The 13,110-nt window shown below is 35.1% G+C and overlaps 1 non-coding gene across 1 annotated transcript; it reads right to left on the bottom strand.

Annotated features, from left to right (window-relative positions):
* Positions 1-3,953: 3,953 nt before the first annotated feature.
* LOC126007854 (small nucleolar RNA SNORA51) lies at positions 3,954-4,086 on the bottom strand. The gene has a single exon (XR_007495332.1). It is a non-coding gene; the product is annotated as a small nucleolar RNA SNORA51 (small nucleolar RNA).
* Between the last annotated feature and the right edge of the window lie 9,024 nt (positions 4,087-13,110).

Genomic DNA, 13,110 nt, shown 5'->3' with positions numbered 1-13,110 from the left:
GGCGTGGAAGCAAGGGATCTCACTCTATGTATTAAGAGTGGATGGGAGAGGACAGGTCATTAGCTTTTCTAGGAAGGTTCAGTCTTATATTTCTATTTTTTTCAGACAGTGCACCATGGAAGCAGTGTACTGTCATCTTTAACTTTCTTGTAGTTTCCAACAAAATCATTTTTCTATCAGTAACAACGGCTTTATTTTTAAGTATAAAACACAGCTATGATGAAGTCTTTAGATTATTGCCAAAGTTGTCAAACTATGGCATGTTTTACTAAGATGTCATGATAATACATCTTAACTCTCTCAAGATTTTTCAAATATTTTTTAGTTTTAGTGACACTAGAATATATATATATCACTCAGAAATGTCATATAATATTTGATTATTTTATGCCTTCTTAATAAATCATAAAAATTGATATTAATAATTATGCAGTTTAATTAAAAAATAAAGATTATGGAAACAGTTTATAATTTTGATTGTTGAACTACAGCCCTGGATGAGGCTGGATGATGGTGGATGGATGGAGGAGCATTTCTCCTCTAGCCCAGGCCACAGAGTTGAAGAAGAGCAAAAAAGAAATTTAAGTCAGTTTTCAATACATTGCTATCAAGATTTACAGGAAGAAATTCAATAGACTTTGTCGGAAATAAGCAAAATATGGTGTACTACATCTTCTTAGTAAGAAATTAATACAGGGATTTCTTCAGCAGTTTCCAATGCCCTTTTTTCTGAAAGTTTAAGTGATATTTTTGTTTCCTAATTAAATATTCTGCTTTCTAATATTTAACTTCTAACTAAATAATAAATAGAATATAATTGACAGGGTTTTTCTGTTGCCAGCATAATGTTGAATGCCCTGTGATCTTAACCAAAATTCTACAAAGAATCAAGTTTTACATAATTAAAATTCGTACTAGTACTCAATCACAAATGAAAGAAAAATTTAACTAAAAATATTTATAATATTTTCTGTATTTTTGGTGCCCAGCATTAGATTATTCAATATCCCTGGTGTATAACATACTCTTTAATTAATTAATTAATTAATTACCTATGTTTAGGGACCAGATCAGCAATGCTCAAGGGTTACTCCTGGCTTTGCCCTCAGAAATTACTCACAGTAGACTTAGGGTTGCTGGGTATCAAACCTGGATCAGCTGCATGCAAGGCAAACACCCTACCCATTGTGCTATCACTCTGCCCCCTGTTGATGTATTTTATTTTATTTTTTTGTATTGTGATCAATGTGAATTACAAGTTGTCTACAGTTATATTTAAGGTACAAAGTGACAGTGAATTAGGGCCCTTCCACCAGTGTTTTCCACCCTCCATCGCTGTTCCCAGCATGCATCCCATACCTCTCCACCTTTGCTCTAGACTCTCTAGACTGCTAGTGTAGCTTATCCTTTTTGTATATATCTTCTTTTTTTTTTTTTTTTTGGTGTTTTTGGGCCACACCTGGTGACTCTCAGGAGTTACTCCTGGCTATACACTCAGAAATCGCCCCTGGCTTGGGGGATCATATGGGACTCCGGGGGGGGGGTGTCAAACCCCGGTCTGTCCTAGGCTAGTGCTCAGCTCTGGCCCCTTGTATATGTCTTGATGTAGATTGGGTGTCTAGATTCTATTGTTGCTGACTTTGGATTTGGTGTTTGGGTCTGATCATTTTTTATTTCCAGTGTTCATACAACTTTTGCTCTCGGTACCATCCACTTTTTTTTCTTACCCCTCCATTAATGAGGCAAAACAAGATGATTCAAGCCAGGTGGTTATTTTGGAAAAAAGAAAAAAAGGAAAAAAGGGATGCTGGGAGGGGTCTGTCTAGGAGCTATCAATATCAATTTAAAAGGAGAAAAGAGAAAAAGATAGAGAAAAATAAAAAAGAGAGAAATAAAAGAATGAAAAAAATGATCAGGTACTGACAAAAAACATGAAGCAAAAATAAACACCAGCTAAAATGGCTACAATGCGAGAATGGAAAAATAGGAGAAAAAAAGGGGGCGAGAAAGGAGGGTGTAGCAAGGTTTTGTGTCTTTTTTTTTTTTTGCATAAGCACAGTAAGTATTGGGGGAAATTTAAAATATATACACACCATATATACTTGTGCAGAAAAACCCGAACTTGGCTTATACTTGGGTCATACAGGTGATTTGATTAGGTGCAAGTGACTGAATCAAATGGGCGTGGTCTCCAGTCCTCTTCTGCCTCCAGTCTGCTGGAGGGGCCTGCGGTGCTTCAGCTCAATCCCCAAGTCGGGCTGAGCTGAAGAGGTAGGTGGCTGAACTGCACTAGAAGCCACTGAATTATTGAACCCACAATGTTCTGTGCTTTGTATGAGACCGACAGTAGGGATGATGATATCTGCGCACTCAGTGATGATGACAATGTCTATGCTGATACCCTCCCTTCAGAGACAGCTGGAGATCTCTTTGGACATACAGTTGAGGAGGAGGAGGAATCCAGTTTTGAAGGATTTTAACCTTTTTGATTTAGCTTGATTACCCGTTAAGCTAAAGTTTTCTGCACTTTATTTAAATTTTAAAGCTATTATTGCTAGTTTACAGTTTTCTTTAGCAATAAATATTGAAAAATATTAAACCTACTGATTCCTCAATTATTGTAATTGTTTTGGTTATATATTTTTATTTTTGAAATTTGTCAGTGGCTGGATGCTATATTTTCCACTTCAGTATACTAGAGTCACCAAGTTTTCCAAGTTTCTAGGGTAAAATTAGGGAGCCAGCTTATACTTGGGTCGGCCTATACTTGAGTAATATGGTATATTGTCATGGGAATGACTACAGGCTCCAGACAGGCTCCTTGATGAACCCCAAAGCCCATTTCTGATGGCAGGAAACATTCTCCTCAGTTGTGGCTGACAAAGTCAGTCCTCTGTAATTGGAGATCTTGGTATTTGCACAGCATATAGGACTACGTCTAGGATAGAGTCTTTTTTATGGTTCTAGAAATTCTGCTCCATCTTGATTGTTGTACTCAGTCTTCTGTAATTAATGGTTTTGGTTTTTACACAGAACCTGGGATGAAGCTTAGGGTATAGTCTTTCCTTAAGGTTTCAGAAGTTCTGCTCAGTTGTGGTTGTCAAAGTCAGACCTCTGGAATTAGAGATCTTGATTTGTGTATTAATCCTAGCCTAGTCTTCAGGCTAGTCTTTCTTATTGGTCCCAGGAAAAGTTCTGCTCTTCTGTACTTAGTGATCTTGGTTTTGCTCATATCAAGGATGGAGTGTCTTTTGATTTCATTAGGTGATGAGGTAGGCAGTCTGCTCTTGGATCAAATATTGCTGTTTTCTCGTTGTCAGGATGTCATATCAACCTGGTGCGGGCCGGTGCCATAGCTGTATTAGGGACTCTCTGGGGATAGTTTGATTCCTGGTACTGTTGCAGAGAACTGTGTTGGTTTTATGGTTAGAATCTGGGGTTCAGATTGGTCACTGTCTGAGCATATGGAGACTAAGTTGAGTCCCCATGACAAATATCCATGGTGGGAGGTACCTCCGTATTGTAAAATCTATGGATTTTTATCCCTAGTACATAAGAGCTTGTTTCTATACTTAAAATTCCACCTTTTTTATTGTGTCTATGCAAAAGGGAACATTGTCATATTATATTGCTGGTGCATTTGGGGATAAGAATGACAGACTTTGCCCTGGTTTGATTTATTTTTAAACGAATATTGCTTCCAAGCATTTTTGACTTGTTCTGGTTCTTTTTCTCATAAATGTTAGTTTTAAATTAAAATATTTTTATTTAGTCAAAAACCAATTATTTAAAAAGTTATTGATAGTTGAGTTTCAGGTATTAATATGTCAACCCCTATTCAATCTCCTTTGTTAACTCTTACCACCAGTGCTCCTATATTGCAACTTTCCCTAGAACCTTACCTGCTATCTTGAAAACAAAGTTCAGTTCAGTGGTTGCAGCTTACATCTTTTTTTTGTCCCCCAATTCACAATACAGACCAGGCAAAGGGCCTGGGTTGAGGTGTATATGGAGTGCATTTACTGTACCTCCTCTTTCTATACAGTCAGTGTAAAGAATACAGGGTGTGGTAAGAATTGGGAGACCGCAGCTTACTCTTATTTTCAGTGTACAGTCTGTGCTTTACATTTATATAGTTATGCCAGTCTCCCATATTACCAATATAAATGTTAGTTATAACAAATTAATATTCATAATGCTTTATAAAAACTGAGTATAAACTAGTAGAATAAACCCACTTGTTACATCTAACCAGTTGTTACATATCTTTTCATTTTTTGGGTTTTGAGCCACACCCAGTGATGCTCAGGGGTGACTTCTGGCAATGCACTCAGAAATCGTTCCTGGTTGGGGGACCATATGGGACGCCAGGGGATTGAACAGAACAACTGTCCTTGCTAAGTCTGTGCATGCAAGGAAAATGTCCTAGTGCTTGCACCACCTCTCTGGCCCCTATATACCCATTTTAATGAAATATTCTGTCTTTCCTCTATAAAATTAAAAACATGCTCACTATTTTTATTCAAATAAAATGAATATATGGCATTACATTAGTTTCAGATATACATTGTTATGACTTTGTATATCTAAGTCTAACATGTCTCCTTATATAGTTATACAACATTATTTTTAGCAATGAGGACATTTTTATAGGACTTTCAAATACAAACTGAAGATATTCAATATAGTGTTTTAACTATACTCAGTGCTATATTAATTATCTATAACTGGAAATTTTAAAGTTTTGATCACCTTCCCCTGTACAAGTTTACTCATGGTCTAGAACTGCATCTCTGGCAATCAATAATCTATTTTCTTCATCTATGAACTATTTTGGATTTTTTGAGTTTTAGATTTTTTTGGCATTTGCCTTTAAATCACTTATTTAACTAAATAATAATACCTTCAAGTTTCATCCACGTTTTGAAATCAAAATGATTTTATTTGACAATAATTTTATTTTCAGGTTGTTAAAAGGAAGATTGCTGAGGAGGCCAGACAGGGAGAGTGAGATGAGCCTTGAACCATTGGCGGAAAGGTGCTGACACTAGTGGTGGGTTTGGAGATAGACATCAGATGCCCCAAACTTTGTTTTTAAAAACTTTTAAATCACAGTGCCTCCCTCAATAATTCACCATATATGTGTGGTATTATTTCTGGGCTCTCAATTGAATTTTCTGTGTTAATGTATATCTTTCAAAATTTATTTTTTTAAGTTTTGATGGAATCTTTAAGATTTTCTTCCTTGGCTCTTCTTCTTCTTCTTCTTCTTCTTCTTCTTCTTCTTCTTCTTCTTCTTCTTCTTCTTCTTCTTCTTCTTCTTCTTCTTCTTCTTCTTCTTCTTCTTCTTCTTCTTCCTCCTCCTCCTCCTCCTCCTCCTCCTCCTCCTTCTTCCTCCTCCTCCTCCTCCTCCTCCTCCTCCTCCTCCTCCTCCTCCTCCTCCTCCTCCTCCTTCTTCTTCTTCTTCTTCTTCTTCTTCTTCTTCTTCTTCTTCTTCTTCTTCTTCGTGTTCTTCTTCTTCTTCTTCTTCTTTCTTTTTTTTGGGGGGGGGCACACCCGGTAACGCTCAGGAGTTACTCCTGGCTATGTGCTCAGAAGTCACTCCTGGCTTGGGGGACCATATGGGACGCCAGTGGATCAAACTGCGGTCCGTCCTAGGCTAGCGCTGGCAAGGCAGACACCTTACCTCTAGCGGCACCACGCTGGCTCCAGAAATTTTTAAGATTTTCTATACAATATACACACATTTTATTTGCAAGCAGTCTAGGACCTTCCTTTCTGATTTGTACATATTTTATTTTTTACCAAGTTGTTCTAAGAATTCTGGTAGTATGTTATGTAGAATAGTATTGGTAATTGTAAAACTCTTTGTCTATTCCTTCTTACAGAAATAGTTTCCAACTTTTCATCAGTGAGTGGGATGCTAATTGCAATCTTGCATGTATGATGATATTTATCATGTTGAAATATAATAGTTTTCCACTAAAATGATTGAGAATATTTATCACAAATGGATATTGAGTTTGTCTATGTGTATTGATATGATAGTTTTATTTTTTCCTTTATTCTATTATTTTGTATTTAAGAATGGTCTGTGTATATAAGCCATACTTATAATTCAGGGATACGTTTTTCTTAATTATTTTGTGTGCTAATTTTAATTTATTGCTAAATTCTAATTGTTAGAGTTTATTGAGGACGTTTGTATTTATGTTCATCAGAAAAATTGATTGGTAATTTACATTTGATTAATCACACTTCAAAAATATACTGTGGCTTTGACATCAGGATATTGGCCTCATTAAATGAGCTTGAAACTTTTATTTTTCTTTAACTTTGTAAGGGTTGATCATAATTGTTGGTATTATTGTTTAAATATATGCATTTTATTTATTTAGTTTTTGGATCATACCCAGCAGTGTTCAAAGTTTATACCTGGATTTGCTCTCAGGAATATATCCTGGTGGGTTCAAGGGACCAAATGAAGACTATGGAATGATACAGGCCAAACTTCAGTTAGCCCTGTGCAAGGCAGGCATTCTAATTATTGTACTATCATTTTGTCCCATATTAATTAAATATTTTATATCATTCATTACTGAAACCATTTGGTCTGTGTTTTTCTTTTAGGATAATATTGGATTATTTATGTGCTCTTCTTTTTAATTATCGGCTTCGCAGACCTTCTGTTTCATTATTCAGTATTGATAGTTGCACATTTCTAGGAATTTATTTATTCTAGTTGATACAATTTTTGACTCATAATTATTCAGAGTGAAAAATTATAATTTTTATTTGTGTACTACCAATTATGTTGGCTTTTATTTCATTTATGACTTGGTGAAAAATGCTTTCTCTAGAAATTTGCTATTGATTCATGTTTGTATCTTTTTACTTTCTATTTTCATCACCAAATATTGTGGTATAGTTATTTTCTATATTTGCCCTTTAACTTTTAAACAACATTTCAGACTAAAATACCATCTTTATACCATCGTAAGTATTCTGAATACCTAATACTAACTTTTAACAGCTACTTTTTATTTTATGAATATTTTGCTCCTGTTCTATAATATATCTTTTATCTTACACTGAGATGTACAATGTTAGACTTACGGTGAGGGGATATTTCTTTTATATAGAGTAAGTTTTGTATTTTAAAATAGTTTTGTGTTTTAAAAAGTGTTTTTAAAAGTTTTGTGTTTTTAAAGTAGTTTTTTTTTGCTTTTGTTCTGTTGACATTCATTTGTTTATTGTACTATATCATAATTAGAAGGATAGCTTCTCATACCAATAAATATATGCTGCTCTACACATCCTATCTCTATTATATACCATTAACCCGCTCCTTTTCTTATCTGCTATCAATCTTTTCTACCCCACCTTTGACTTTTGATTACAATGCATCTCAGTGAAGATCTCTTGAGGATACTTTAGGCATAAGTAAGTGCTATGCCATTCTCAGTTCTAATTAGGTGATATGTCTGTCATTATTTCTTCACATTTTTGCCCTTTTCTTTTTCTTTTCTCTTGACGAAATTGCCAAAGTGCATACAGGGGTCTTTATGATGATGCCTCATATGTCACATAGACTTTATTTAAATTTAAATTTCTCCTTCCATTTCTGTTTTCTTCATTTTAATCTACCTCCAACTTTTAATTTCCTTTATTCCTTTCTTTCTTCTTTCCTATAGCTGGATAATGTAAAATGAAATGCATTCAGATTTAATAACTGTGTATCTATGCATGTATGTAATTGCATGTGGGCTCTTAATTAAGTTTGAGGTTGCGTTTGCTTGGGAGTTACTCTTGGTTCATTGGTTAGAGGTCACTTCTGCTTTTTCCCAGAGGACTATTTAGTGCTGAGAATAAAACCAGGTCTCCTGCATGCAAAACATATGTTTCTACTGGTTACGCTATCTCTCTGATCTAGATATGCTCTATTCCTGAAGCTCTCTTGAATCTTTCTAGTTAAGTATTTCAGTTTTGTATTTGTTAGTTTTAGGATTTTTGCTTGCGATCTATATATTTGTTAAATGTCTTAATATGTTTTTGGGTTGTTTTATATGTTGTGTTGTCTCTTTTTGTTAATTCATTGCTCTTCAGAACTATTACTTTGTCTCGTTGATGGTCTTCATATAATCAATATTGATTATACATTTGGTAATTTATTGTTTAATCCTTTTTGTTATCATTTGAGGCTTGTGTTGATGTCTATGATTTAGAAGGAATAGATATCTCTTATAGTCTTTACAGGCTGGTTTTTGTAGCTAAACATCTTTTTGGCTGAGTTTCTGAACTGCGGATCTGCCTGTTATAGTCAGGTCAAGATGCAGGTACATATTTCGAAGTACACAGTTGTATCTAAGATTGGTAAGTCAAATATCATAAATTGGACAGACTTATCTTTTAGTGGACTCATGACTGTACTTTTTTTGGATCATGATCTAGGTTTCCAGGCATGAATAGCTGCTTCTGAACATTGTAAATAAAGTTGGAGACATATCACAGAGCTGCAGCAGTAGGTTTGTCGTCCAGTAGAAGAGCCCATGATCTACTTATGAGTGCTAAGCTCATGATCTAACTACTGAGTGTTCTGTCCTTCAAATCCCTTAGAAACAAAAGGCTCAGGCAGCAGTCATGGTGCTTCAGACCACTCCAAGAGTGACGATTGTTTGTATTACTAGTTAAGGACTAGTGTCACAGACCTGCCTCTCCAAAGAAGCCCCCTTTAAATTTTGGGCTTTTTTTTTGGGATGGTATAGCCTCTTAATTGGTTATTAAAATTTCCACAGTCACTTTTGTCCATGTGTCTACCTTCATTTTTTTTTGGTGGGAAAACAAGGGTTGGGGATTTGCTGTTCCTCAAGGTTGCTTTTATTTTCTTTAATAAATCATATTGAATCCTTTGTTTTCTAATTCAGTGTTGTTAAGTGTTTTGATTTTTACTTATTGAGTATATATGAAATGATATTTTGCTTTGGCTTATCTTGGCCATCTCTTATTATTAATAAGATCAAGAAAATTTTATTTATTGACTTTATCTGTCTCCTCTTTATATATACAAACAACTTGTCTAGTCACTAGCATGAAACTAACTAATCATTGGGACATTAGAAGCTTCTAAGGGCCATTGTTTTCTGTTCTGCAATATTTTTTATGATTGAGATCTCTAGAAAAGGTTCTCAAGTGTTCTTTATGACTTCTCAAGTGCTTATAGATAAGTGAGTTTAATAGAATATTAACATTCTAGGTATCACAAATCAACTGCTAATTCTTAAGAAAAAGAGAACTTTCCTCCTTATTAAGAGGAGCTTGTGTATATATGCTTCTTGGTGGGTGAATATTTATACAGTTGTTAATTGTATTTCTCAGAAATACAATAGGAGTTTGCAAAGGCAGTTAAGTCTATGTGGGCTACAAAAGACTAGTATGGATTTTGTTTGTGGGATACAAATGTTTTGTTTCATCTGCTTACCTAATTTTGGTTCCTGTTTACATGAGCTGACTGTAGCACCAAGAGAAGTACTCTGTAGGAACAATTATTTCTGGACTATGGCTCTGAGACCTCCCTCTAACTTCATGAAATACTATGAGTTGTGAATTATAACTAGAACCTCTGATGATTGATGTTAGTTTGAGAGACCTAAAACCTTAAAAGGTTGGAGAAATTCACTCAACATTCAAAATCATGTAAACTCTAAGCAGAGTGCAGGGCGTGGGATGGGGTGGGGAATCAGGAGGGTGGGGATGGGGCGGGTAGGTAACAATGGGACTCTGAGTTTTCAACCTGAGGACAATAAAACAGTTTGGCTCCAATGCATTTTCTGTCTACTGTGGCTTTATGGGTAATTCAAGAAAAGCATCTCAGTTTAAAATATACCTGGGTTTTATTATTGGAGTGAGTATTTGGGAAAGAATGAAGAAAATAGAACAGTAAAATCAAATTGGAAGCAGACCTTTTTAAGGACCACGTTTGAAATTTAGAGTTCTGACTTCCTAGCTATGACCAATTAAAGAAAATAATTTAATTGCTCTTAAAAGATATAAAAGATGATGCCTCCTCCTTTTCTAAGGTTAGAGAGTGTGATTGTACTTTAAAGAAAGTTGTAGGAGCAGCAGACACAAGGGTGTGTTGGAATTGCTGCATTGAAGGATCCCAGCTATAAGAAATTCTTTAAAGATGTCTTCTTGAAGATGCAGAGAGGGCATCCTGAGAGAGAAGTATTTCTATGGTTGTGGAATACTAAGACATATTTGAAAGGAATCCTGTTTTGGAAGGCAATTGAATGGTACAAAAAGGATAAAGAAATGGTATCCTCCCTAGAGAAATGCTTATGTGGAGGGAAAGTGGGAAACGAATGTGGGTTAAAAAAAAAGATAATAATTATCTTATCCAGCTGAGATTTGGCCTTTGTCTGACGGGACATGATCACCTGATTTAGATTAGGAGGTGTTATATTTGGACATTTTTGATAATGCCTCAATTTTCAAATTTCCTTAATTTAAGGAAAAACTTCTGACTGGCTATGGATTTTGCACTGTTGTCATGAAAATGGGCCTTTCAGCTGGTTTTGGGCAGCACCTCTTCCAATACACTTATATTTTAATTTTTCTTTCTTTTTTCTTTTTGGCTCTTCTTTATCCTTATTTGAGTGGGCAACTTTGTTTTCTGCCCATTTGCTTTATTTAAACTTCTGCTCTACCTCTTTTATTACCACTGATGTAAGAATTTACTAGAGCACATGTAGAATTTATGACTCCAGTATTCAGGGGACTTGATTCAATCCAAGGAAGCACATATGGTGAAATGCGCCATCTCAACGTTTTGTCAATTATGCCAGTGTACTGATGCCAAGAAAAGTGAGTTCTCTCTCCTAAAGACATATGAGCCAGAAAGAAGTTCTTTGATTCCTTGTTTTATGTGACATTCTGTCTGCAATTAGCAATCTTCCAGATGTTCATGAATTTTATATTCAACTTATATAGTCATTTATGTTTCCCACCAGAAAGCAGAGTGGTTTATGTTCCAGAACTCAATTGAAAAACATTTCTCCTGATTTGAACTTGAAATGACGAAATATTTTCTGCTGCAGCTTCTAATTATAAATGTTTTGTGAGATTAGAGGACTTTTATTTTTATCTGGAAACATTTGAATTTTGTCTACATTCATTAAACAAACATGTGAAAATATATGCCTTCTTGAGCTTTTTCTTTCCATTGATATAATTCTCCTGTTAAATTCCTGAATTTTTATTTGTTACTTACAGTCTTGCCTTAAAAAGTTGTTTGATCTGTTACAGTTGTATATTTTGTTTTACATTTTGACACCTTTGTGCACCTAATAAAAGACTTATACTTTGTACTCAAGAGATTTACTTTGTTAACACTGATTCACTTTCCCTTGGAATTCAGAGAAAAGGTCTCCCTCCACAAACCTAGTATTTAACTGATTGTCATGTTTAGATGTATGGGCTATCACCATCTCTTACAGCGTCATGATGAAAGAGTTTGTGTTGCTGGTCAGCTGAGTTGGGAAGCACTGAGAGGGGTTTTAGGGTTACTCAATAGGAGGATGAGAGCAAGGAGTCGGCAAAGAGTGGGTATTCACAGACCAGACCTACTCAAGTACTTGGCATTGAGTCCGATTTATTGGGAGTTCTGTTTCATATATAAGCAAAAAGGTATCAATAGTATACAGTTAGGTAGATCACGTGTAACATGTTTTTTTGCTATAGAATAAGCATTACATATCAGCATAGTCATTAGACAATCATCTAAACATTATATGTATATTATAAATTATTTGTAATCATTTTCATTTACCATAAACAGCCATCAGAAAAGTACTTCTTATTTCCTTTTGGATATAATACTTGGTTGTCAACAGAAATCAGAAAAACACTTATTCTTTCTTCTTGGATATGATTCTTGCTAGTCAACTATGAATCAACAAAATACAACCCTATTGTCCATTTAATATTGTACCAAGAGCTATTGTGAAGAAGGGCAGATGTAATTAAAAGACCAAACACACCTGTAGCCTACACAATACTAACTGACTAAAAAATACTATTATTGATTCTACCAGCTTGGAAAAATATTATTGTAAAGTCTAGTAGCTTAAGAAAAATATTATTGTTAACAATATGAAGTAATATTAAATATTATTAATAATATTTATTATTATTCTATCAGATCAGCTTAGAGTATGTAAGGTATGTTCCAGCAATTTTTGTTTTAATGCAAGGGGCAAAGGCACACAGGTGTTTTTTAATGTACTCGGCATTGTTAATTCTCATCATACCTTAATGTTTACTAAGTTCCTGGTTGCTATCCTGCCAAGTGCCAGCCTAAGGCACAACTGGCCTTTTCTCAGCAATGTCTGCCAGGACCCCCTTTTTCAGGGGGGATTGAGCCTTCACCATAGCAATCCTGCTGGAATCCAGCCATCAAAACTGTAGGCTGGGGCTATGGCAAGTTTGTTTCTTTACCTATAAAAAATAAAATTTGAATTGCCAAGCCTGATCAAAACTGAAATCAGTGTTACATGAAACCATGTTGGGCAATAGTACACTTGTTTAGATACGTAAGATGTTGCCTTTAAAATATTTTTTATTTATTATTGAGGCCATTGTGAATTACAAGTCTTTCATAGTTGTATTTCAGGTGTTTGGTGACAGTGAATTAAGGTCATTCTCACCACCAGTGTTGACCTCTCTCCATCATAGTTCCAAGCATACAACCCAAACCTCCACCTCTAGCCCCCTGGACTATTAGTGTAACAGGTCCATTTTGTGTTTAGCTTGTTATAGTTTGGGTCTCTTGATTCCATCGTCATTGACTTTGGGTATTTAGATCTGACCTCTCTTTCTTTTTTTTTCCCACTCAGTGTTCCTGAGACCACTTGGCCACTGGGCTCCATCCACTTCATTTTCCTTTCATCAGTTTGTAAAAAGATATAGAAATATGAAACAGAACAAAGTGATTCAAGATCTATGGTCTATGGAAAAGCATATCTATCTAGAATATAAGTAAAATTAAAAGAAGAAAAGAAAAAAGAGGGGGAGAGGGAGGTGTGACTTTTTTTTTTCATAGGCACATCAAAC

Source organism: Suncus etruscus, chromosome 4, assembly GCF_024139225.1.
Source record: "Suncus etruscus isolate mSunEtr1 chromosome 4, mSunEtr1.pri.cur, whole genome shotgun sequence".
Taxonomy (NCBI): Eukaryota; Metazoa; Chordata; class Mammalia; order Eulipotyphla; family Soricidae; genus Suncus; species Suncus etruscus.
This window is presented reverse-complemented; position numbering and strand designations above follow the sequence as displayed.